Here is an 18,616-nt window from a genome sequence, read left to right as displayed (position 1 = left end):
GAATCTAAGAACTGAATTATAGATATTAGTCATTATCTTTATATATATATATAATTAATAAATTACATTTTTTTCAAGGTTTAGCCTTGATGCAATATTTGGCTTATGAGAACAGGACTTCATTGTACTTCCATTGCCATTTTTAATTAATTACCTAACATTTAAAAAACCCTTTTCAGCAATTTATTTAAAATTTTGTTTTTAAAAAATTATATTACCTTATCAATGAATGTTTCATTAATATTAATTAAAAGATTAAATAACCTCTGAATTTTCTGCATCTCAGTGTTATACGTAAATACATGTTCAATTTCTTTTCATTTTAACAGCTTCTGAATTGTGATTTATTTTGTAATTGTTTATTGTATTGATATATTTACCTTATTTCACTTGTTTATAATGTAAATAATATATACATGTTTAATTTCATCAATTTTTTTATTTTATGATAATCACGTATTTTGTATTTAAGCTTTGATCATGGTTTAACCATGTTTTCCCTTCATCCATCCTGGCAAATGCTGGTCAGCCGGCATTTGCATTCAAATTGACCAGTTGTTGGCCAATATACCTACCTATTTCAGAAGCGATGTATATGTGTATTATTATATACCGATCATAATAAAAGAATTATTTAATAAACTCATTTACTTAAATTCTCTTGGCAGCTCTTTTTTTTCTGTTTAGCCCCTGAAACTAACGTAAGGTATTACTTCAGATGATGATATGTATGAATGTAAACGAAGTATAGTCTTGTGCAGTCTCAGGTTGACCATTCCGGAGCTGTGTGGTTAATTGAAACCCAACCACTGAAGAACACTGGTATCTACGATCTACTATTCAAATTCGAATAAAAGTAACTGCCTTTGAACCTAGGGTAACTAGGATTTGAACCTTAGAACTCTCAACTTTGAAATCAACTAATTTACAATAATGAGTTAACCACTTGACCAGACCATGGGCTCTCTTGGCAGCTAGAATAAACATCACCCTCAACTTAAAGGCCAGGAGGAAAACTGGCCTCTCATTAACAGTGAGACTTCATGGCATACGCTACACTGTCAGATTGAATGTATGGAAACCGGTTGATTAATTCCACCATTGTGAAAAAAGTTGATTTTCTGTTAAGGTTGATCCTGCCACCCGCTTAATACCATAATGGAGTGTACAGACTGACTGCATCAGTAATCATGCAGTAAAAAGAAGGCTTGATAGTTTCAAATCAGCCTATCCGCGCAAAGGAAGTCTACCCCTGACTTCTTTTAATTCTGATACGGCCGAGTTTATTTTATTTTATTAACTATAAGACTAAATTTGGTTTGTTAAATTGATGCAAGTACAGTGGATGAATAATTGACTAGGGACTAGTAGGTCATATCCATTTGCCACTTACTTATTTTATACCTAAATATAAGATTTAAATTTAGCTATAATTGTAAAATGGTTGCTAAGATTATAATTAGCAAGAGTTTTAAGAACAGACTCTGTGTCTATGTCATTGTATAGCCAAAAGGGAAGGTGACAGAAGGAATACAAATGCTGTCTATACACATTGTAAATTCATTTGTTGATTAAAACACAATCATTTTGTGATTTATTTGATAATTGAAACATAAGCGATCTGAGCTTTTTTGTTGCAAACCCAGAAACACAAATGTATGGTAAATATACTGCACTCAGGTTAAAGATATCTTTAGATTTTTTTCTTGAACCGATCAGACTGGAATACATAATTAACAAAGTTATTTATCTATGAAGTACTTTCAGAACTTTTATTCTGTTAATCCACATATCCATTAAATTCAGTGTAATCTTCTTTTTATATTATATAAGTCAGTTTTTCAAACTAAAATAATGTTTGTAATGTACCATCATGACATGTAAATGTATTTTTTCATCAATTTTTTGTTTATTCACCTGAAGTTGTTGACGTAAAAGGAAAAAGCTCTTCAATATATTTTATTGGTTTAATTTATTGTTATAATAATTTTTGTTGTATAAGATTTTTTTTCAGGTAAAAAGGATATCTGATATTAAAGAAATTTATTATAATTTAAATTTTAATAATATAAGGTATAAGTTTATTTTATAATATTATACGCCTGTTGTATGATTATGTGTCAATGTAAACCGTTAAGCTATTTTGATCAAGGTTTTACCACAGTTTTCCGTTATAATAGGACAAATGCCAAACAATCAATTTTGTTTTCCATAGAATTTAATCTTTTACATTCTTATTCATATTCAAAATAATAAAACTAAATATTATTTGTTTACAATTTTTATATATTTATTTGGTTACTTGCTTAATCAACATTTTTAAGAGTAATGCAAAATATCAGTTAAAAAAAATTACCATCAAATTCCATTCATAAAAAAAAACCTTCATGTTACAGTCTGATTAGGATCATCCTGGCTTCTTTAACAACACCTCTCCAAATGTCTCTGCCCTTTGCCTAGCATCCATTTTGATTCCGATCATCCATGAAGATCTTATTCGTTTCAAGATTGTTGTCTATTTTACTGGACAACAGTGTAATTTTACTGTGTTGAGCCATTTGAAGAACCAACGTTGAGCCATTTGAAGAACCAACTTTTGGTCTGGTCTAGGTACTTTATTTTTCCAGTAACCACCGTATTGTAACACAGATATTTTAAAGGATATTAAAAAAAAATTTGACATAAAAAACCTTTCAACTACAACAACCCTAGCCAAAATTGCATTCATTTAATTTTTTCACAATGGTTAATATGTACCTCTTAAATAACTGCTTAACAATATTGAAAAATAAAAAAAATACAATATATATATATATATATATATATATTTAAAATAAATATCATTTCTCTCTATTAAATACATGATACATTTGTCCCTGGAAAATATGTAAATGTGTGTATATATACAAATACATACAAAAGTTCAGTCATTATTGTGGGCGGCAAAATCATTTCCTTTATGTAAAAAGCCATCATTAATTGTTAAGATGTCAAGGTGATGTTAATTTGATTGGAAAGGCATTATGCAGTGCATTTTTTATTATGGTAAAATATTTAACAAACAGTTTTATCTAGAAGATTTTTACCTATTTTAGAAATGTTGTATTACGAAGGGGTTTAAGTTACAAAATATCTGTGACTTAGTTATTGAACCTTGACAGTGTGCCAAATTTATTATTCTTATTCATTACTTTTCCCCCTCTTTTTTTAAAATGAATTCACTTTATAAGCTCAAAGCTTGTGTGTGAGAATACGGAATGAAAATTTTTATCGTGTGATAAGATGCTGTACTTGACCAGGATTCATACTTGGACTTTCCAGATGAAAGGCTTAGTGCTATCATTGTACCATGGAGGTTGACAGAGTTGTAATAATTATCTTAGTAAAGATGGTTCTCAAAAACTTAGTCAAGATGTTTGATGTTTTTATAAAAAAAGAAAGAAATTTATTTCAAAAGAACTGTATTACTATAAAAGTTTTATTTAACACCAGTTTAGTTAAAATTGGAAGAAACGTGGAAATTACCAGAATCCTAAAATTAGGATTACTTAAAATTACAGAGATGTAGTAGTACAAATATTTTGTCAATAGCCATTTGTCAGTAAAGCATGGAGACTATATCTCTCCATTCGTTTGACCAATTATATTCAAAATTAAATGACATCAATTACCAATATTCTGAAGTCATCATATAAAAAATTTCATAAAAATTTTTTTATCCAGTCTGAAAAAGTCTATCCGGTTAAAAAAAAAGATAATTGATACAATGCAAAAAGTTAAGCTGTTATATTCCCACCCAAAATGAAATTGCCCAAATATATCACTTAATTGATGGTACTAATTATATGATCTAATTAGTACAAAAAGCACATTGAATCTAGAAACATAAAATGAAAGAAAGGATTCTTTCCCCACCCCTGTATCAGGATTTTTTATCTTATTTACCAAAGAGAAATTAAATTACTTAAAAAAAAATTAAGCATCCCTTATGAGTAAAATTTTGAGATATGAGACTCGTACTTCCTTACCTTTTGACTGATTGTGACTAAAATTAATTGCCATCAATGCCCCATATATGTAGAAATCATCGGGCCAAATTTTAGCCGAATCGATCCACACTCAATCATGAAACATAAAGCATAAAATATACATACATGCATGCAATCAATATACATACATCGATTTGGAATCTTTCAACACTAGAATTGTGTTTTATTGTGGTTAAAAGAGGAAAACATCAAATTATTGTTGCAACAGTTGTTCATGTTATTTGAAGACTTTTGGTTTGATGATAATCAAGACATGTTCATGAAAATACGATGTAATATTAGCCTGACCTGGAATTAAAGATAGAACTTTTTTAAGAAAGGTTATGAAACTTTTGGTTATAAAAGGTTCTGAAACTTTATCATTATTATTTATTTATGAATCCCCTTTGACCGATTGTATAATAATATATAAAACCTATTCCAGCATGAAAATATTTTATTCCCAACATTGCAATGAGCTTCCTTGACTTGTGTCTTTAGGCTAATCCATAATAAGTTTAGGAATCCTATTATTATCCAGTCTTTGAAGCTTATTCTTCTATTCATTGGAATAGTAATCTACTTTTTGGTTAATACTAACAACATTTATTCCTGATATTTATATTTTCTTTACTATCCTCTTTTTTGCAATCTTTTGACTAATTTAAAAAGTGCATTTTTAGTTGTTTCTAATTTTTCCCATAAAATCTCAAGGTTTCACTTCATATAAAATAATCCAAACGGATATGACATTACATAGTCTTTTCAGGTTATATCTATTAGCTTTTTTAACCTCTCTAAAAAATATAACAGCTTTGATGTATTTCTGCATTTACTTTGATAGCAGACTATTCACTTTAGCTAGGTTCCATTACTTTTGTCTTTATATTAGTTATAGTTGTAATTTGAAAATTCAAAAAATAAAAGTAGACTTTTGTAAACATTTTTATGAATCGTCGATTAAAATATCATGTAAATGCAACGTTCAAGAAAAAGGTCATCACTTTTTTCTGTTGGAGATTAATATCCTGACTTCTATTACCTAAAAAGGTCGATCGATTGTTTAAGATGGTGAAGGATGCACTAGACTCTTGCCTTAAACCTTGATTATTTATAATTTTGTCCCTGTATTGGTAACCCCCCTTTTGTTGTGCTCCATCCTGCTGCAAATTATGAGTTATTCTTATTAAAATAGGGAAACCTCACTTTTCAAAAATTTTCTAGAGGATTTGTTTATTGATAAATATGTTTGGCATTTTAAAACTGAACTTTTTGATATAAGGAATGGTAACTCTATTAGAAGCGTACAGCGTCCCTTAATAAGAGAGTTGGGTGGATGATTTGGTAATTACACCATAAATGTTTCACTTGTATAAAAAATGAAACCTCAGATAAAACTGAATTTACTTAAAAATATTTTTATAAGTATAGATATAAAAAAAAATTATTAAAAATATATTTTCAAGGTTTTATTAAATAATAACAGTATATTAAAAAAAAAAAAAAATATACATATTTTTTTCAGAAGTAGTAAATGTAATATAATAAAAAAAAAATTAATTTTTTATCATTTATTAAATAAAATGGTCAGTCAATTTAATGTTATTGTAAACGGCAATATAATCATAAAATTTATTAAATGTTTTTCTTGAAATTTAAATAAAAAAAATTTTAAATGTTAAATTTATTTACATAATATTGTTTTGTATTACTGTGATTTTCATATTATTTTAATCATAAAAAACACAGCATTGTTATAGCTACATGGCCTAAATCTTACCGGCTTATTTATAGAAATGTTCATAAAAAACCTGTTTTTAAAGAAAAAGAGAAAAAACAAAATTAAAATAATGGTTAGAAAGAGAAAAAAATTACAAGAAGGATCTTTCCCTAATTTTCATCACTCTCAACCGAGAGTTAACCATCTGCAACTTCTTTTTTTTTTTAATAACACCCACAACTTACTAAAAATTAAGTGCTTCTTTTATTGTTTCCTGTTAAAATTGTTGTAACACCACAAACAAATATACAGACACACATAGATATAGGAGTAAACAAATTATCATAAAGTATTACTCTGTGAAACATTATCTTTTGAACTGAAGTTTGGTTAAAAGTATATTTAACAATTACCATTAACTACCGTGTATAATGAGATAAAAACAATATTAATACTTTTATTTTTTATATGTACATTTTTTTAAATTTAAAATATTTTATAAATAATATAAAATATATCATTATTAACCTTACGATGGAATGTTTACACAAATCGTAGAAAAAGTCATGGACTCAATCCAAGTTGGACAATATAAAAATTTACAAACATATTAAAATGAAAAAAAAAACAAAAAAAAAATTTTTTTTAATTTATTAAATAAATATATATCTTGCAGAAAAAATATATACTATTTTATTGGTCTTTAGTTGAATTTTGAAATCGTTTTGTAAACATCTGTCCCGCTTTAATACATCTAAGATGAACTGAATTGTAGTTTATGAATAAATATTTCTGTGGCATATACCTTTAATCGCAATATTTAAAAAGCCACTTGTAAGTACACCTTATTTATTGAATGTAGAATGCTATTCCTTTTTTTTTTTTTGTCTTCAGTCATTTGACTGGTTTGATGCAGCTCTCCAAGATTCCCTATCTAGTGCTAGTCGTTTCATTTCAGTATACCCTCTACATCCTACATCCCCAACAATTTGTTTTACATACTCCAAACGTGGCCTGCCTACACAATTTTTCCCTTCTACCTGTCCTTCCAATATTAAAGCGACTATTCCAGGATGCCTTAGTATGTGGCCTATAAGTCTGTTTCTTCTTTTAACTATATTTTTCCAAATGCTACTTTCTTCATCTATTTGCCGCAATACCTCTTCATTTGTCACTTTATCCACCCATCTGATTTTTAACATTCTCCTATAGCACCACATTTCAAACACTTCTAATCTTTTCTTCTCAGATACTCCGATCGTCCAAGTTTCACTTCCATATAAAGCGACACTCCAAACATACACTTTCAAAAATCTTTTCCGGACATTTAAATTAATTTTTGATGTAAACAAATTATATTTCTTACTGAAGGCTCGTTTAGCTTGTGCTATTCGGCATTTTATATCGCTCCTGCTTCGTCCATCTTTAGTAATTTTACTTCCCAAATAACAAAATTCTTCTACCTCCATAATCTTTTCTCCTCCTATTTTCACATTCAGTGGTCCATCTTTGTTATTTCTACTACATTTCATTACTTTTGTTTTGTTCTTGTTTATTTTCATGCAATAGTTTTTGCGTAGGACTTCATCTATGCCGTTCATTGTTTCTTCTAAATCCTTTTTACTCTCGGCTAGAATTACTATATCATCAGCAAATCGTAGCATCTTTATCTTTTCACCTTGTACTGTTACTCCGAATCTAAATTGTTCTTTAACATCATTAACTGCTAGTTCCATGTAAAGATTAAAAAGTAACGGAGATAGGGAACATCCTTGTCGGACTCCCTTTCTTATTAGGGCTTCTTTCTTATGTTCTTCAATTGTTATTGTTGCTGTTTGGTTCCTGTACATGTTAGCAATTGTTCTTCTATCTCTGTATTTGAACCCTAATTTTTTTAAAATGCTGAACATTTTATTCCAGTCTACGTTATCGAAAGCCTTTTCTAGGTGTATAAACGTCAAGTATGTTGGTTTGTTTTTCTTTAATCTTCCTTCTACTATTAATCTGAGGCCTAAAATTGCTTCCCTTGTCCCTATACTTTTCCTGAAACCAAATTGGTCTTCTCCTAACACTTCTTCCACTCTCCTCTCAATTCTTCTGTATAAAATTCTAGTTAAGATTTTTGATGCATGACTAGTTAAACTAATTGTTCTGTATTCTTCACATTTATCTGCCCCTGCTTTCTTTGGTATCATAACTATAACACTTTTTTTGAAGTCTGATGGAAATTCCCCATTTTCATAAATATTACACACCAGTTTGTATAATCTATCAATCGCTTCCTCACCTGCACTGCGCAGTAATTCTACAGGTATTCCGTCTATTCCAGGAGCCTTTCTGCCATTTAAATCTTTTAATGCTCTCTTAAATTCAGATCTCAGTATTGTTTCTCCCATTTCATCCTCCTCAACTTCCTCTTCTTCCTCTATAACACCATTTTCTAATTCATTTCCTCCGTATAACTCTTCAATATATTCCACCCATCTATCGACTTTACCTTTCGTATTATATATTGGTGTACCATCTTTGTTTAACACATTATTACATTTTAATTTATGTACCCCAAAATTTTCCTTAACTTTCCTGTATGCTCCGTCTATTTTACCAATGTTCATTTCTCTTTCCACTTCTGAACACTTTTCTTTAATCCACTCTTCTTTCGCCAGTTTGCACTTCCTGTTTATAGCATTTCTTAATTGCCGATAGTTCCTTTTACTTTCTTCATCACTAGCATTCTTATATTTTCTACGTTCATCCATCAGCTGCAATATATCGTCTGAAACCCAAGGTTTTCTACCAGTTCTCTTTATTCCGCCTAAGTTTGCTTCTGCTGATTTAAGAATTTCCTTTTTAACATTCTCCCATTCTTCTTCTACATTTTGTACCTTATCTTTTTTACTCAGACCTCTTGCGATGTCCTCCTCAAAAATCTTCTTTACCTCCTCTTCCTCAAGCTTCTCTAAATTCCACCGATTCATCTGACACCTTTTCTTCAGGTTTTTAAACCCCAATCTACATTTCATTATCACCAAATTATGGTCGCTATCAATGTCTGCTCCAGGGTAAGTTTTGCAGTCAACGAGTTGATTTCTAAATCTTTGCTTAACCATGATATAATCTATCTGATACCTTGCAGTATCGCCTGGCTTTTTCCAAGTGTATATTCTTCTATTATGATTTTTAAATTGGGTGTTGGCAATTACTAAATTATACTTCGTGCAAAACTCTATAAGTCGGTCCCCTCTTTCATTCCTTTTGCCCAGCCCGTATTCACCCACTATATTTCCTTCCTTGCCTTTTCCAATGCTTGCATTCCAATCTCCAACTATTATTAAATTTTCATCTCCTTTTACGTGTTTAATTGCTTCATCTCTTCATATACACATTCTACCTCATCATCATCATGGGCGCTTGTAGGCATATAAACGTTAACAATCGTTGTCGGTTTAGGTTTTGATTTTATCCTTATTACAATGATTCTATCGCTATGCGTTTTGAAATACTCCACTCTCCTCCCTATCTTCTTGTTCATCACGAAACCTACTCCTGCCTGCCCATTATTTGACGCTGAGTTAATTACTCTAAAATCACCTGACCAAAAGTCGCCTTCCTCTTCCCACCGAACCTCACTAATTCCTACTATATCCACATTCACCCTATCCATTTCCCTTTTTAAATTTTCTAGCCTACCAACCTTTTTTAAGCTTCTAACATTCCACGCTCCGACTCGTAGAATGTTATTTTTTAATTTTCTGGTGACCCCTTCCTTAGTAGTCCCCACCCGGAGATCCGAACGGGGGACTATTTTACCTCCGGAATATTTTACCAAGGAAGGCGCCTCCATTATTGTTATGTGAAAATGCAGAGCCACATTTTCTTGGAAAAAAAAAGCAGCTGTAGTTTTCCATTGCTTTCAGCTGCGCAGTACTCAGAGGACTGAGTGATGTTGATACGGCCGTTTAAGTCGTCCTGACTCACGCCCCTAACAACTACTGAAAGAGCTGCTGCCCTCTTTCAGAAATCATTCCTTAGTCTGGCTCTCAACAGATACCTCTCCGATATGGTTGCACCTTCGGTCCAGCTACTCTGTATCCCTGAGCACTCAAGCCCCCTCACCAACGGCAAGGTCTCATGATTCATAGAGGAGGAATGCTATTCTAAACAGACAAAAATACAAGTAGTCTTGTTGCAGATGCTAAAAACTGGCTTATTTATATAACCAGTTTTTTTTTCTTAAGTAGATAAATCTGACAACACAGTTGTAGGACATTCCCATCGCGCAGCTTTTTTATGATGCACGGATCTGCGAGTCAACTGGAAAACTCTCAGAGAATGGGAAATTGTGGCTGGCTTCCTCCATTTCCTCGCCCTGAGCAGAATGACTGAAGGGGTATAAGTAGAGTAGCACCCTGGGTGGCTAGGAACCACCTGGACAGTTGATTGGTTGGAGGTAGGCGTGTTAGAATCGAGCCACAGTTAGTCAGTAAAAGTAATGGTGATTATTATTATGATATTGGCTGTCAGCGGAACGGCGACTGGGCTTCTGAGGGCATGGATTCCTATGCAGCCGTGAGGTGTAGCGACATCTCAACGCTGGTAGTAAGTGGAATTAAATGTCATGCGGGTCTCTGCGATGGAGCTGAGTGGGAGTAGGAGGTCTGTCCGCCTCTCCCTGATAGATCAGACCGGAATCCAAAAATGAAACAAAGTCAGGATTATGAACTGAAAGTTGAGTTCACCGATAGAACTAGGAATAAATTTTGTTGTAGCGAACAACATATTTGGTGGTATGTTATTTATTCAATCGCCTCAAATATTACGAGACATTTACGCACAAATTGGCTCTATAAAGTGTAGAACTAGGTGTGGGGTTCGTGCTTCCGCGAACTCAGTTAGCTAGTTCAGAGGGCAATGATGTAGGACATTCAAGATGTCCAGATGAGGCCTGCAGCGAAGGCAAAAGCTGAGTTACAAATCACCGATGTAAATGTCTACCGAGGCATCCCAACGAGCCCTGGCTTATATTACTATGAATGTAAAAAGTTAGAGGGCGAAAGATGACTCCTGTTAAAGCCCATCAGGGCTAGGAACGGGGAGGATGGTGTTGCAATCATAAGTATCACAAGACAGGTGTCTTCCCATGTGGGGTTGGGATGATGACGGCTTACTCACACAGCTTAATTAAAAATATTTATCTTTTTATTTAAATACTATATTTTTTGTGTGTTTAATTCAATAATTCTAACTACAGCGCACACCTATACCATATTTCATTTACACGGGAGTGCCGGTACAAGTAGCCACTTTAAATAAATTTTTACACTTTAAATATTATTCATATATTTAATTCTACTAATCACCTTTTTTTCCCACCTTCTTCTCCCGACCGGATATCCATTTAAGTATACGCAGTCGGGGAGAGTGTCTATATACTCAAAGGAGGTGTCCCCCACCCACCGGCAGCACGTCCGGCACGACAGGTTAGCCTCCCCGGTCTCGGATCTTTTATTTTCTATTTGCCATGCCTCTAATCCCCCACGTCACGGCCAAGGTCTACTATCTACAATCTACTAATCACCTGTGATGTCACAACATAACAGTCGACTACAGCAATAGTCTGTTAACTGGGATGTGAGATTTATATGGTGAGGGAAGGGTGGCTGGTTTAAGTTCCCACTTTGATGGGGAACAAATTTGTGGATCCAACAAGATGCTAATAGAAAAGCTGTAACGAAAAAGACCCACTGCCTTACGGTGGGTAAAATCACCCCTTGTACTGCCTTCTATAACTCTTCAAAATTAAAACCATTTTTTGGGGTGGGGGGTGAAATTTAGCAGAATTTTTTTTTTTTTTACAAAAGTTGTTTATTAATAATATTCATAAAATTATCAAATAAGATTTCGTTTTCCTCTGTATCCCCACCCGCTGCGCTGACCTTTTAAAGTGAAAATTTAATAATATTAATGCCTCTACTATAGAAATACTCGTTTTATAGCCAAGTTTGGTGAAAATCTAGAAATATAAGGCGATTTACACACCAATATACATACTCGTACATAATAATTGTACATTAATAAAATCAATAAATCGCCTACTACTGATGTACTATCCATAAAAAAAACAATGTCATAAAATTTTTTATACACTTTTAAACGCATTTCCATTTATCACAATAAAAATATTTTACAATTTTTACAGTGTTACACACCCACCCACACGCCCACACACACACATACACACACATACGGGCGCGCGCGCGCGCGTAAATATATATATATATTTTTTTTTCCTATCTACTTATAACCTAAATATTTTTAATAGAACACAATTTACCATACTTGCGACTTGGCGTTATAGTGACACAAACAATAACTGGATGAAGAATTTTGTAATTAACATAAATTACAAACAAAAATTGAAGTAGTATAAAAAGGTATTTTTTTATTTCTTTTATTTGCGACAATATTTTTGCAGCGACATTTTATTTGCATTAAATATATTTGAAAAAAGTGAATAAATTGTCAGCTGCCGAACTAATAGTTACTTGTTAAATGTTATTACTTGTAAATCGAACTCAACGGGTTAATCTAGTGGTAAACTCGTATTTGCAAATTAGCTGATTTCGAAATCGAGAGTTCTAAGGTTCAAATTCTAGTAAAAGCAGTTATTTGCATACGGATTTTACTAGATCGTTAATACCGATGTTCTTTGGTGGTAGGGTTTCAATTAACCACATATCTCAGGATTGGTCGACCTTGAGACTGTGCAAGACTACACTTCATTTTCATTCATAAATATCATCCTCTGAGTAATACCTTACGGTGGTTCCAGAGGTTAAACCGAAAAATGTCATTAAATAGAACTGTGAACTGCAGCACGTAACAAAAGTATCGTTAACTCACTTTAATTGCAGTATAGAATAATTGGATTTAATAACCGCTTTGATGAATAAATTGGAAGTGTATTAGGAATTTTAACTAACAGGTATTCAAAACAAATAACTCTTTGATAAATAAAATTTACACCGTTACAAATTAAGAACTCCTACAGAATTTCAAGTAATTATTATTAATCTTATATTTTTCGAGTAATATGTATGTTTGTCTCATAATAACAGGTGAAACAGTTAAAAGGGTGTTTTTTGGGGAATTTTTAAGATAAAATATACTGCAACTTGAACACTATGACATATTATTTGTAATTCTTATAGCGTTACTTGATTATTATATTCGTACACTGTTACAAACTGAATTAATTTAAAGAAGACATTTTATTATTATCCTAACAGATGATTAAGTACTTTCATCACTTCCATTCATATTAGAAAATATGATACGATGAAAATCTTAAAAAATAGAAAACCGGTTTTTTTTAATATCTTCATAGGCTAGACTATAAAGCTCGCATTCGAAATTTGCTCGAGTCGTTTCTAGCATTCTACTCGTTAACTATCTCGTCTGAAACGACCGCATTCTCGAGGTGTATTCTTGAATAGCTATGAGATTTGCTCTGTTCTTCTGTTTGCTTCATCTTCCTCTGTTTCTTCTACCAAATGACTGTAGAATGATACCTATGCCTTAGGATGATAAACCAGATTATGAGGTGTTATTTTACTAACTTGTACGAAGTAAAGCGATCGCGAAAAATTTCGGGATTTTAGATTTCAACGGAAATATCCATTTTGACCATCCCTGAATCCATTTTGATTAGTTTCGGTGTGACGTACGTACGTACACGTATGTATATATGTATGTATGTATGTACGTATCTCGCATAATTCAAAAACGATTAGGCGTATGATGTTGAAATTTTGGATTTAGGACTGTTGTAACATCTAGTTGTGCAACTCCCCTTTTGATTGCAATCGACTGAACCAAAAGTGTCCAAAAAAATCCCAAACAATTTGGTTTTTTACTTTTTCTTAACTGCAGTAATAAGTCCTCGTAAAGAGCTTCTAAACTATATATCATACTTATTTTCATCGGTTCCAGAGTTAGAGATTAATTTGAATCTTAAATCTCAAATTGATCTGGCACATCGGGAAGGGAAGGCACATCGATTCGAATCGGACTTCATCTTTTTTTTTTAACTTTTTTGTAATTTAATTATCTTTATTAATTATTATTAACCACCGTGATTGTTAACATATTTTTACAATAAATAATAATCACTAATAAATATGAAAAATAAAAATAAAATCAGAATTTAACGAAATAACTTTTTATTTACTTTTAAAAATGTGTATATGCAATTTTATAGGCGTTATTACATATGTGTATATGTAATAGATTTGGTTAAATATCTGATTATTTAATATGAATTGAAAATTATAATTTAGAATCGTATTATTTTTGGATTTTCTAGTTTAATTCTGTTTAATTTTATTTAATTATTCGGGAATTTCTGTTTAATTTTATCTACATTAACTAATACGATTTTTTTTTAATTTGCTTTATAATCTCTTTTAATGAAGTCAAGAGGTATAAACATAATCAAAAATATCGAAATTCTGTAACCGACAGAAAAGTTGGTCTTTAACAACCTTTTACAGTAAGCATAAATTATAAATAATATTTATATATACACATTTGTAATGAAATTCAAAAATAAAAATTAAATAAATAAGAATCAAGGTCTGTTTACTTTAAGAATAGTGATATACCAATTACTTTATCATTTACTTTATATACCATCTACTTTAAGAATAGTTCGTAAAATACCAACGTACTAAAAATAAACAGTTACTTTTAATTTTCGCTTTTGTAATAATGCCCTATGTCGAAAATGCACACTACACCTTCTGACTACATAAAGGTTTCTTATGTAACTGAAATGGGTTTTCATCGCTGCAATATCAACTATCCTGCTTAATAACATAACCGTTCAGGTAGATATAAGTTTCATCTGGCAAACATTTGGCCGAAACGCTACGACAAAAATTCATACGAACGATCAAATTAGCATCTTTAAATTTCCAAATAATTTGAATTTTATAGGGAGAAAACATAAGCACTTGTGTAAAATTCGACAGATTTTGGTTCACTGATATTCAATGCTACTGTTTTTTTAATCGCAGAACGTTTTGAACTGCGTGTTATGGCTAGTTCAAACGCTATCAATGTGGTATTCTAACACTTCTTGCTGCTCCTTTATGTTTTAAATTTAATTTTAACTCGGTTTCCTGAAACTAATTAATCCATAAGTTAATTGTAGGAACAGACAGTACTCTCGTCCATGTCGACAAACGTTGAACCGATTATTAAATAACCTTCTAAGTTGTCGAAGAGTCATCTTTTTTATAAAACGATTTAACACAGAAAGCACGACAGGCACCTGACCATCCATCTTTACAAAACGGAATTAAATGACCGACAATATGTCATCAAATTCAGCCCATCCTCGGCTAATTGTTAAATAACCAAGCTTATAAATTTTCCCGCTTCGCTGACGTGCCCTTTATACAGACTAATTGCTGCAAAAATATCAAGTCTGACGGGGACTCTATCCCAGAACTTTTCGGATGGAGGTAATACATCGCTGTACGGAGTTCCGACTGAGTATTAAATTTCTGTTTATCCAAATTTAAATGGCAGAAATTTCTATTTAAATTTAAATGGCAGAAAGGCTCCTGGAATAGACGGAATACCTGTAGAATTACTGCGCAGTGCAGGTGAGGAAGCGATTGATAGATTATACAAACTGGTGTGTAATATTTATGAAAAAGGGGAATTTCCGTCAGACTTCAAAAAAAGTGTTATAGTAATGATACCAAAGAAAGCAGGGGCAGATAAATGTGAAGAATACAGAACAATTAGCTTAACTAGTCGTGCATCAAAAATCTTAACTAGAATTCTATACAGAAGAATTGAGAGGAGAGTGGAAGAAGTGTTAGGAGAAGACCAATTTGGTTTCAGGAAAAGTATAGGGACAAGGGAAGCAATTTTAGGCCTCAGATTAATAGTAGAAGGAAGATTAAAGAAAAACAAACCAACATACTTGGCGTTTATAGACCTAGAAAAGGCTTTCGATAACGTAGACTGGAATAAAATGTTCAGCATTTTAAAAAAATTCGGGTTCAAATACAGAGATAGAATTGCTAACATGTACAGGAACCAAACAGCAACAGTAGCAATTGAAGAACATAAGAAGGAAGCCGTAATAAGAAAGGGAGTCCGACAAGGGTGTTCCCTGTCTCCGTTACTTTTTAATCTTTACATGGAGCTAGCAGTTAATGATGTTAAAGAACAATTTAGATTCGGAGTAACAGTACAAGGTGAAAAGATAAAGATGCTACGATTTGCTGATGATATAGTAATTCTAGCCGAGAATAAAAAGGATTTAGAAGAAACAATGAACGGCATAGATGAAGTCCTACGCAAGAACTATCGCGTGAAAATAAACAAGTACAAAACAAAAGTAATGAAATGTAGTAGAAATAACAAAGATGGACCGCTGAATGTGAAAATAGGAGGAGAAAGGATTATGGAGGTAGAAGAATTTTGTTATTTGGGAAGTAGAATTACTAAAGATGGACGAAGCAGGAGCGATATAAAATGCCGAATAGCACAAGCTAAACGAGCCTTCAGTAAGAAATATAATTTGTTTACATCAAAAATTAATTTAAATGTCAGGAAAAGATTTTTGAAAGTGTATGTTTGGAGTGTCGCTTTATATGGAGGTGAAACTTGGACGATCGGAGTATCTGAGAAGAAAAGGTTAGAAGCTTTTGAAATGTGGTGCTATAGGAGAATGTTAAAAATCAGACGGATGGATAAAGTGACAAATGAAGAGGTATTGCGGCAAATAGATGAAGAAAGAAGCATTTGGAAAAATATAGTTAAAAGAAGAAACAGACTTATAGCCCACATACTAAGGCATCCTGGAATAGTCGCTTTAATTTTGGAAGGACAGGTAGAAGGGAAAAATTGTGTAGGCAGGCCACGTTTGGAATATGTAAAACAAATTGTTAGGGATGTAGGATGTAGAGGGTATACTGAAATGAAACGACTAGCACTAGATAGGGAATCTTGGAGAGCTGCATCAAACCAGTCAAATGACTGAAGACAAAAAGAGATTTATCCAAATTATCCCCTTCATTTATTTTTAGATTAGACGTTATCTGTGTGAAAATAGTCTTCAAAATCTATTACGAAGGTAAAGAATACGTTTTTAATTTTAATTTTAATTTTTATTTTAAATGCGTATTGTCATATGTATTTAACTTCGTTTTATATCTCAAAGTCGAGTGTAGTAGTTATCTTAGTACATATTAACTCTAGATATTTGCGGATTTAACATCGAATTTTATTAAATAAATCAGAATACTAATGAGGAGATTAATAATTATAACTTTAAAAACTTTATAATAAATCAAAAGAATGTTCAGCAACATCGTTGCCAGTTTTTTTAACAGGGAATTTGATATATCTAAAAAAATTTTTCTACTTTTATATAGAAAAATAAATTATTTTTTTACGGATTAAACAATATAACCGTAATATATCAACAGATAATAGCGATTCAACAATGTGTTGTAGTAATAAAGCAAGATAAATTAAGACGGTAAAAAAACAAAGAATTAAAATAATTTAGTATAAAATAGGTTATTGTATAAATATTAACTTACATTTTTATCGCTGAAAAATTATTTCTTTGTATTAGAATTCCTTTTCTATAATTTCAAGAATCCTGACGTACGTTTGTGAAGGGTTATTTTTTTTTAACTATCTACATTTGTTTGAAAATCAACAATTATGTAAAATATAAATACAACGATAACTCCTTTATGAATTAAATACTCGTATATACAATCTTTAATTATTAAATGACACTGTTTTAGCAAACAATAATGTAAAATAAATGACGTCATGTTTTATGAATACAATTAAATGAAGTAATTGTTTATGGTGTAATAGTAATTATGCTGCGGTATTAGCTTATAGTGTAACACTGCTAATTATTTTATAAGTTAAGAAAAATCATCCTCCATGAATGTTTATGTACATACAAGTTATTAAACGATTTACGATGTACTTACAATTTTTAAACACAAAATTCAGCAAATATGAGAAAACAGAAAGCAAATCTAAGATTAAAATTTTATTCCGGTTTCTATCCGGTCCGCTACAGAGAATCAAGTCACCGTGGTATATTTTTAACTCGGTTATCTAATTTTAAAATTCCAATCGCTGAAGAAATTGCGCAGATTTTCCGGAATATATATTAGTTAAAATAAAAATATATTACAAAGCATTAAACCTGGTGGTATTTGCGTAGAGTATGTCACCGGCATCCCACAGATTACTTCAAAAGAAGTTAAACTTCGATTTAACACTACTAATGTGTATTGTTAAATCTACACATATATAATATAATAAACAAGACATATTTTACTTACAAACATAATCTTTATTTGTCTCTCGGGTTAACCGATCACTTATATAAATTCGCAACGTTTCAGTTAGAATTTCAAGTGACAATATATATTCGTACAATCATCATACAAAATTCTCTTACATTCTAAGAAATTGACTGATCTACCCGTCTTAAAAAACAATATTTTGTTCACATTACACGGAATGCTGTGTACTACGTTGGCTTGTTGAGAAATCCTTTTGCAGTAATTTTTTAATCTTTTCTGACAGATCTATGACATATTGCAATGCAACATATTTCTCACTCTTAGGATAGATGACTGATATAATAATATTATAGGGTTTATGAATTGTATTTTTAAATTTTTATTTATGATATTTTCAGAATATTATTTATTAATAGATCTTTTGCTTTTTTATATGTACTGGTCTGTCTTCGGGGATTGTAAATTTTATTACTCTGTTTGCAAGATTCTTCACTATCGAATTTTTA

General features: G+C 31.5%; 1 protein-coding gene across 2 annotated transcripts in view; it reads left to right on the top strand.

The window, feature by feature from the left end:
* LOC142320474 (uncharacterized) overlaps positions 1-18,616 on the top strand; it is a 62,895-nt gene that overhangs the window by 22,539 nt on the left and 21,740 nt on the right. The window lies entirely within an intron of this gene.

Source organism: Lycorma delicatula, chromosome 2 (genome assembly GCF_047948215.1).
Source record: "Lycorma delicatula isolate Av1 chromosome 2, ASM4794821v1, whole genome shotgun sequence".
Lineage (NCBI taxonomy): Eukaryota > Metazoa > Arthropoda > Insecta > Hemiptera > Fulgoridae > Lycorma > Lycorma delicatula.
This window is presented reverse-complemented; position numbering and strand designations above follow the sequence as displayed.